The 7,500-nt window shown below is 49.3% G+C and overlaps 1 long non-coding RNA gene across 2 annotated transcripts in view; it reads right to left on the reverse strand.

Annotated features, from left to right (window-relative positions):
* Nucleotides 1-161: 161 nt before the first annotated feature.
* Nucleotides 162-7,500, reverse strand: part of LOC135569864 (uncharacterized) — an 8,280-nt gene continuing 941 nt past the window's right edge. Inside the window, exons 2-3 of one of the 2 annotated variants that reach the window (XR_010463296.1) lie at nucleotides 4,387-4,514; nucleotides 162-209 (exon numbers count right to left, since the gene is read on the reverse strand). This is a non-coding gene — a long non-coding RNA (uncharacterized LOC135569864). Of the gene's footprint in view, nucleotides 210-638; nucleotides 655-4,386; nucleotides 4,515-7,500 lie in introns of those variants that run through there. The other variant, XR_010463297.1, reaches the window with a different exon arrangement.

Here is a 7,500-nt window from a genome sequence, read left to right on the forward strand (position 1 = left end):
AGCATGCCCCCGTTCAGTTGCATATTGCTAATCTGGGAGGAGGGAAGAGAGGAGGAGGAGGAGGAGTTACATTATGACTTGAGGCATCGCCAGCAGCCTGGCTGAGTTCAACACGTTCTTAATCTGGGAGAAGGAAGAGAGGAGGAGGAGAGTTACATTATGACCGAGGCATCGCCCAGCAGCCTGGCTGAGTTCAACACGTTCTTAATCTGGGAGGAGGAAGAGAGGAGGGAGGAGGAGGAGGTTACATTATGACCGAGGCATCGCCCAGCAGCCTGGCTGAGTTCAGCACTTAATCTGGGAGGAGGAGAGAGGAGGAGGAGGAGGAGTTACATTATGACCGAGGCACGCCATCAGCAGCCTGGCTGAGTTAAACACGTTCTTAATCTGGGAGGAGGAAGAGAGGAGGAGGAGGAGGGTTACATTATGACGAGGCATCGCCCAGCAGCCCTGGCTGAGTTCAGCACGTTCTTAATCTGGGAGGAGGAAGAGAGGAGGAGGAGGAGGGTTACATTATGACCGAGGCATCGCCTAGCAGCCTGGCTGAGTTCAGCACGTTCTTAATCTGGGAGAAGGAGAGAGAGGAGGAGGAGGAGGGTTACATTATGACTGAGGCACCCCCAGCAGCCTGGCTGAGGTCAGCACGTTCTTAATCTGGGAGGAGGAGTTACATTATGACTGAGGCACCCCCCAGCAGCCTGGCTGAGGTCAACACGTTCTTAATCTGGGAGGAGGAGTTACATTATGACTGAGGCACCCCCCAGCAGCCTGGCTGAGGTCAACACGTTCTTAATCTGGGAGGAGGAGTTACATTATGACTGAGGCATCCCCCAGCAGCCTGGCTGAGGTCAACACTTAATCTGGGAGGAGGAGAGAGGAGGAGGAGTTACATTATGACTGAGGCACCCCCCAGCAGCCTGGAGGAGGAGGAGGAGGAGGAGTTACATTATGACTGAGGCACCCCCCAGCAGCCTGGAGGAGGAGGAGGAGTTACATTATGACTGAGGCACCCCCCAGCAGCCTGGAGGAGGAGGAGGAGGAGGAGTTACATTATGACTGAGGCACCCCCCAGCAGCCTGGAGGAGGAGAGAGGAGGAGGAGTTACATTATGACTGAGGCACCCCCCAGCAGCCTGGAGGAGGAGGAGGAGGAGGAGTTACATTATGACTGAGGCACCCCCCAGCAGCCTGGAGGAGGAGGAGGAGGAGGAGGAGTTACATTATGACTGAGGCACCCCCCAGCAGCCTGGAGGAGGAGGAGGAGGAGGAGGAGTTACATTATGACTGAGGCACCCCCCAGCAGCCTGGAGGAGGAGGAGGAGGAGGAGGAGGAGTTACATTATGACTGAGGCACCCCCCAGCAGCCTGGAGGAGGAGGAGGAGGAGGAGGAGTTACATTATGACTGAGGCACCCCCCAGCAGCCTGGAGGAGGAGGAGGAGGAGGAGTTACATTATGACTGAGGTACCACCAGCAGCCTGGGAGGAGGAGAGAGGAGGAGGAGTTACATTATGACTGAGGTACCCCACAGCCTGGAGAGGAGGAGGAGGAGGTTACATTATGACTGAGGTCACCCCCAGCAGCCTGGAGGAGGAGGAGGAGGAGGAGGAGAGAGGAGGAGGAGTTACATTATGACTGAGGCACCCCCCAGCAGCCTGGAGGAGGAGGAGGAGGAGGAGGAGTTACATTATGACTGAGGTACCCCCCAGCAGCCTGGAGGAGGAGGAGGAGGAGGAGGAGGAGTTACATTATGACTGAGGTACCCCCCAGCAGCCTGGAGGAGGAGGAGGAGGAGGAGTTACATTATGACTGAGGTACCCCCAGCAGCCTGGAGGAGGAGGAGGAGGAGGAGTTACATTATGACTGAGGCACCCCCCAGCAGCCTGGCTGAGGTCAACACTGAGGTGTTACATTATGACTGAGGCACCCCCCAGCAGCCTGGAGGAGGAGGAGGAGGAGAGGAGTTAAGGCATCTGCATGATTCCCATCCACAACAGTCGGGAACAGTTTGTGCATACAGTACCAGTACCAGAATGATGAAGGCTACTTATACACAGTACCAGTACCAGAATGATGAAGGCTACTTATACACAGTACCAGTACCAGAATGATGAAGGCTACTTATACACAGTACCAGTACCAGAATGACGAAGGCTACTTATACACAGTACCAGTACCAGAATGACGAAGGCTACTTATACACAGTACCAGTACCAGAATGACGAAGGCTACTTATACACAGTACCAGTACCAGAATGATGAAGGCTACTTATACACAGTACCAGTACCAGAATGATGAAGGCTACTTATACACAGTACCAGTACCAGAATGATGAAGGCTACTTATACACAGTACCAGTACCAGAATGATGAAGGCTACTTATACACAGTACCAGTACCAGAATGATGAAGGCTACTTATACACAGTACCAGTACCAGAATGATGAAGGCTACTTATACACAGTACCAGTACCAGAATGATGAAGGCTACTTATACACAGTACCAGTACCAGAATGATGAAGGCTACTTATACACAGTGCCAGTACCAGAATGATGAAGGCTACTTATACACAGTACCAGTACCAGAATGATGAAGGCTACTTATACACAGTACCAGTACCAGAATGATGAAGGCTACTTATACACAGTACCAGTACCAGAATGATGAAGGCTACTTATACACAGTACCAGAATGATGAAGGCTACTTATACACAGTACCAGAATGATGAAGGCTACTTATACACAGTACCAGTACCAGAATGATGAAGGCTACTTATACACAGTACCAGTACCAGAATGATGAAGGCTACTTATACACAGTACCAGTACCAGAATGATGAAGGCTACTTATACACAGTACCAGTACCAGAATGATGAAGGCTACTTATACACAGTACCAGTACCAGAATGATGAAGGCTACTTATACACAGTACCAGTACCAGAATGATGAAGGCTACTTATACACAGTACCAGTCAAATGTTTGGACACACCGACTCATTCCAGGATTTTCTTTCTTTATATTTATGGCCTACATTGTAGAATAATGATTGAACATCAAACATGAAATAACACATATGAAATCATGTAGTAAACCAAACCAGTATACCAGCTAAGGCAAAGCTGACAGCTTAGCAAAGCGTCGGGCCAGTGGTCACGCTGGAGAAGAAGTGTTCTCTTCACGGATGAATCTCCGTTTCAACTGTACCGGGCAGATGGCAGACAGCCCTGTCGATGAAATGGGGACGTGCTCGGTGCTCCTTTCCTGTAGTCCACAATCATCTCTTTAGTCGTGGTTATGTTGATAGGTTTGTTACGGTGAAACTGGCCTATTAGTTGTCTCAGTCCACGGTGAAACTGGCCTATTAGCATTGTCTCAGTCCACGGTGAAACTGGCCTATTAGCATTGTCTCAGTCCACGGTGAAACTGGCTGTTAGCACGGTCTTAGTCCGCGGTGAAACTGGCCTATTAGCATTGTCTCAGTCCACGGTGAAACTGGCCTATTAGCATCTTAGTCTTAGCATTGTCTCAGTCCGCGGTGAAACTGGCCTATTAGCATTGTCTTAGTCCACGGTGAAACTGGCCTATTAGCATTGTCTTAGTCCACGTGAAACTGGCCTATTAGCATCGTCTCAGTCCACGGTGAAACTGGCCTATTAGCATCGTCTCAGTCCACGGTGAAACTGGCTATTAGCATAGTCTCCAGCATTGAAACTGGCCTATTAGCATTGTCTCAGTCCACGGTGAAACTGGCCTATGCTGTTGAAACTGGCTGTACCAGTGTCTTGGCGTCACGGTGAAACTGGCCCGCATGCTGTCGTCTTAGTCGCAGTGAAGCAGCTATTAGCATCGATCTCAGTCCACGGTGAAACTGGCCTGTAACGGTGTCTTGGTCCGCGGTGAAACTGGCCTGTAGCATCGTCTTAGTCGCAGTGAGAAACTGGCTATTGGCATCGTCTTGATCCCGCGATTGAGTGGCCTATTAGCATTGTCTTGGTCACAGTGAGAGTGGCCTGTTAGCATGTCTTGGTCCACCCAGTGAAAGGTGGCTATTGGCATTGTCTTAGTCCACGGTGAATGTGGCCTATTGTGTCTCAGTCCCACGGTGGTGGCCTATTAGCATTGTCTTAGTCCCAACGGTGAGCCCTATGGCATTGTCTCAGTCCACGGTGAAACTGGCTGTTAGCACTCTCGGTCGCGGTAATCGGTTCTTACCATCATTGGCTTGACGTTGAAGGCCTATTGGCGCTGTCTCAGTCCGGTAATATCAGTTCTTACCATCATTAGAAGCGAGCGTTGAAACAGCCTATTATCATTGTCTCAGTCCACGGTGAAACTGGCCTATTGCTATCACGTCTCGGTCCCACGAGTAATATCGGTTCTTACCATCGTTGGCTTGAAGACGTTAAGCTCAAAGTGTCCGTTGCTGCCTCCGATGGTCACAGCCACGTTGTTTCCCATCACCTGGGCTGCTACCATGGTCATGGCCTCACACTGGGTGGGGTTAACTTTCCCTGGAAGATAGACATTCACACAGTTAAAACCCTGTGGGTCAAACCCATATTAGTGTCAAACACACATTGGTTAAAACACCATGGTTAAAACTCATAGTGGTTAAGACCCCACAGTCGACGACCCCTTTCAGCTCTTCCCCCAAACAAACAGTTGTTGTTTTTTTACTGTTACAAACTGTTCTACTTGTGCAAATAAACTAAACCCAGTCCAAGGTAGGGCTGTAACGTTACGCGAGCCCCAATCACAACCTGCTGACATCCTACAACAACACCGCTGAACAGAGGTCCACAACACGACTTCTGAGAGGAGGGTAAAACACTGGACGGCACCACTTTCAAGGCTCTCCTAAATGTCAAGGCCTTTAGTAGAAACTGTTCTGCAATCAGTCCATCAGTGTAGGATCCCTTCAGGTCATGTCAAGGCCTTTAGTAGAAACTGTTCTGTAATCAGTCCATACCCTTTGTCAACATGTCAGTCATGTCAGCCTTTGTCAACATGTTATTGTGCTGCAGTCTGAATAAAGGCAGGTTGTGGGTAGCTAGAGAGGTAGTCTGACTAAAGACAGGTTGTGGGTAGCTAGAGAGGCTGTCTGAATAAAGGCAGGTTGTGGGTAGTTAGAGAGGCTGTCTGAATAAAGGCAGGTTGTGGGTAGCTAGAGAGGCTGTCTGAATAAAGGCAGGTTGTGGGTAGTTAGAGAGGCTGTCTGACTAAAGGCAGGTTGTGGGTAGCTAGAGAGGTATCTGAATAAAGACAGGTTGTGGGTAGCTAGAGAGGTAGTCTGAATAAAGGCAGGTTGTGGGTAGTTAGAGAGGCTGTCTGAATAAAGGCAGGTTGTGGGTAGCTAGAGAGGCTGTCTGAATAAAGGCAGGTTGTGGGTAGCTAGAGAGGTAGTCTGAATAAAGGCAGGTTGTGGGTAGCTAGAGAGGTATCTGAATAAAGACAGGTTGTGGGTAGCTAGAGAGGCTGTCTGAATAAAGGCAGGTTGTGGGTAGTTAGAGAGGCTGTCTGAATAAAGGCAGGTTGTGGGTAGTTAGAGAGGTAGTCTGAATAAAGGCAGGTTGTGGGTAGCTAGAGAGGCTGTCTGAATAAAGGCAGGTTGTGGGTAGTTAGAGAGGCTGTCTGAATAAAGACAGGTTGTGGGTAGCTAGAGAGGCTGTCTGACCAAAGACAGGTTGTGGGTAGCTAGAGAGGCTGTCTGAATAAAGGCAGGTTGTGGGTAGCTAGAGAGGCTGTCTGACTAAAGACAGGTTGTGGGTAGCTAGAGAGGCTGTCTGACTAAAGGCAGGTTGTGGGTAGTTAGAGAGGCTGTCTGAATAAAGACAGGTTGTGGGTAGCTAGAGAGGCTGTCTGACCAAAGACAGGTTGTGGGTAGCTAGAGAGGCTGTCTGAATAAAGGCAGGTTGTGGGTAGCTAGAGAGGCTGTGGGTAGCTAGAGAGGCTGTCTGAATTAAGGCAGGTTGTGGGTAGCTAGAGAGGCTGTCTGACCAAAGACAGGTTGTGGGTAGCTAGAGAGGCTGTCTGAATAAAGGCAGGTTGTGGGTAGCTAGAGAGGCTGTCTGACTAAAGACAGGTTGTGGGTAGCTAGAGAGGCTGTCTGAATTAAGGCAGGTTGTGGGTAGCTAGAGAGGCTGTCTGAATAAAGACAGGTTGTGGGTAGCTAGAGAGGCTGTCTGAATAAAGGCAGGTTGTGGGTAGCTAGAGAGGCTGTCTGACTAAAGACAGGTTGTGGGTAGCTAGAGAGGCTGTCTGAATAAAGACAGGTTGTGGGTAGCTAGAGAGGCTGTCTGAATAAAGGCAGGTTGTGGGTAGCTAGAGAGGCTGTCTGAATAAAGGCAGGTTGTGGGTAGTTAGAGAGGCTGTCTGAATAAAGGCAGGTTGTGGGTAGTTAGAGAGGCTGTCTGAATAAAGGCAGGTTGTGGGTAGCTAGAGAGGCTGTCTGAATAAAGACAGGTTGTGGGTAGCTAGAGAGGTAGTCTGAATAAAGACAGGTTGTGGGTAGCTAGACAGGCTGTCTGACTAAAGGCAGGTTGTGGGTAGCTAGAGAGGCTGTCTGACTAAAGGCAGGTTGTGGGTAGCTAGAGAGGTAGTCTGACTAAAGGCAGGTTGTGGGTAGTTAGAGAGGCTGTCTGACTAAAGGCAGGTTGTGGGTAGTTAGAGAGGCTGTCTGAATAAAGGCAGGTTGTGGGTAGCTAGAGAGGTAGTCTGAATAAAGGCAGGTTGTGGGTAGCTAGAGAGGCTGTCTGAATAAAGGCAGGTTGTGGGTAGTTAGAGAGGCTGTCTGAATAAAGACAGGTTGTGGGTAGCTAGAGAGGCTGTCTGAATAAAGGCAGGTTGTGGGTAGCTAGAGAGGTAGTCTGACTAAAGGCAGGTTGTGGGTAGCTAGAGAGGCTGTCTGACTAAAGGCAGGTTGTGGGTAGCTAGAGAGGCTGTCTGACTAAAGGCAGGTTGTGGGTAGCTAGAGAGGCTGTCTGAATAAATGTTTATAACATCTCCTGCTGAAGTAGAGGTCAAGAGGGGGTAGTAAAGTAAAGTAGTGAAGTAAAGGCCTGGACAAAAATACATCTTGAACCCTGACCCACCCTAGATGTGGCGTGGATGATTTCTGACAGCTGGGAGTTAGGTGGGGTCATGTAGCTCTGAGTTAGGTGGGGTCATGTAGCTCTGTTATAACAGCTGGGAGTTAGGTGGGGTCATGTAGCTCTGGGGTCATGTAGCTCTGTTATAACAGCTGGGAGTTAGGTGGGGTCATGTAGCTCTGTTCAGACAGCTGGGAGTTAGGTGGGGTCATGTAGCTCTGTTCTACATCGCTAATGCCAGACCACTGGGACAAGTGTTCTATGCCATCTATGGCATGTCCAAATACTGTTGACTCTGATCTCTTTCACTCCTTTCCTACTTTAATAATGTTCACATATCCTGCATTACTCATCTCATATGTATATACTGTATTCTATTCTACTGTATTTTAGTCTATGTATTACTCAT

Source organism: Oncorhynchus nerka, unplaced genomic scaffold (genome assembly GCF_034236695.1).
Source record: "Oncorhynchus nerka isolate Pitt River unplaced genomic scaffold, Oner_Uvic_2.0 unplaced_scaffold_1171, whole genome shotgun sequence".
NCBI lineage: Eukaryota > Metazoa > Chordata > Actinopteri > Salmoniformes > Salmonidae > Oncorhynchus > Oncorhynchus nerka.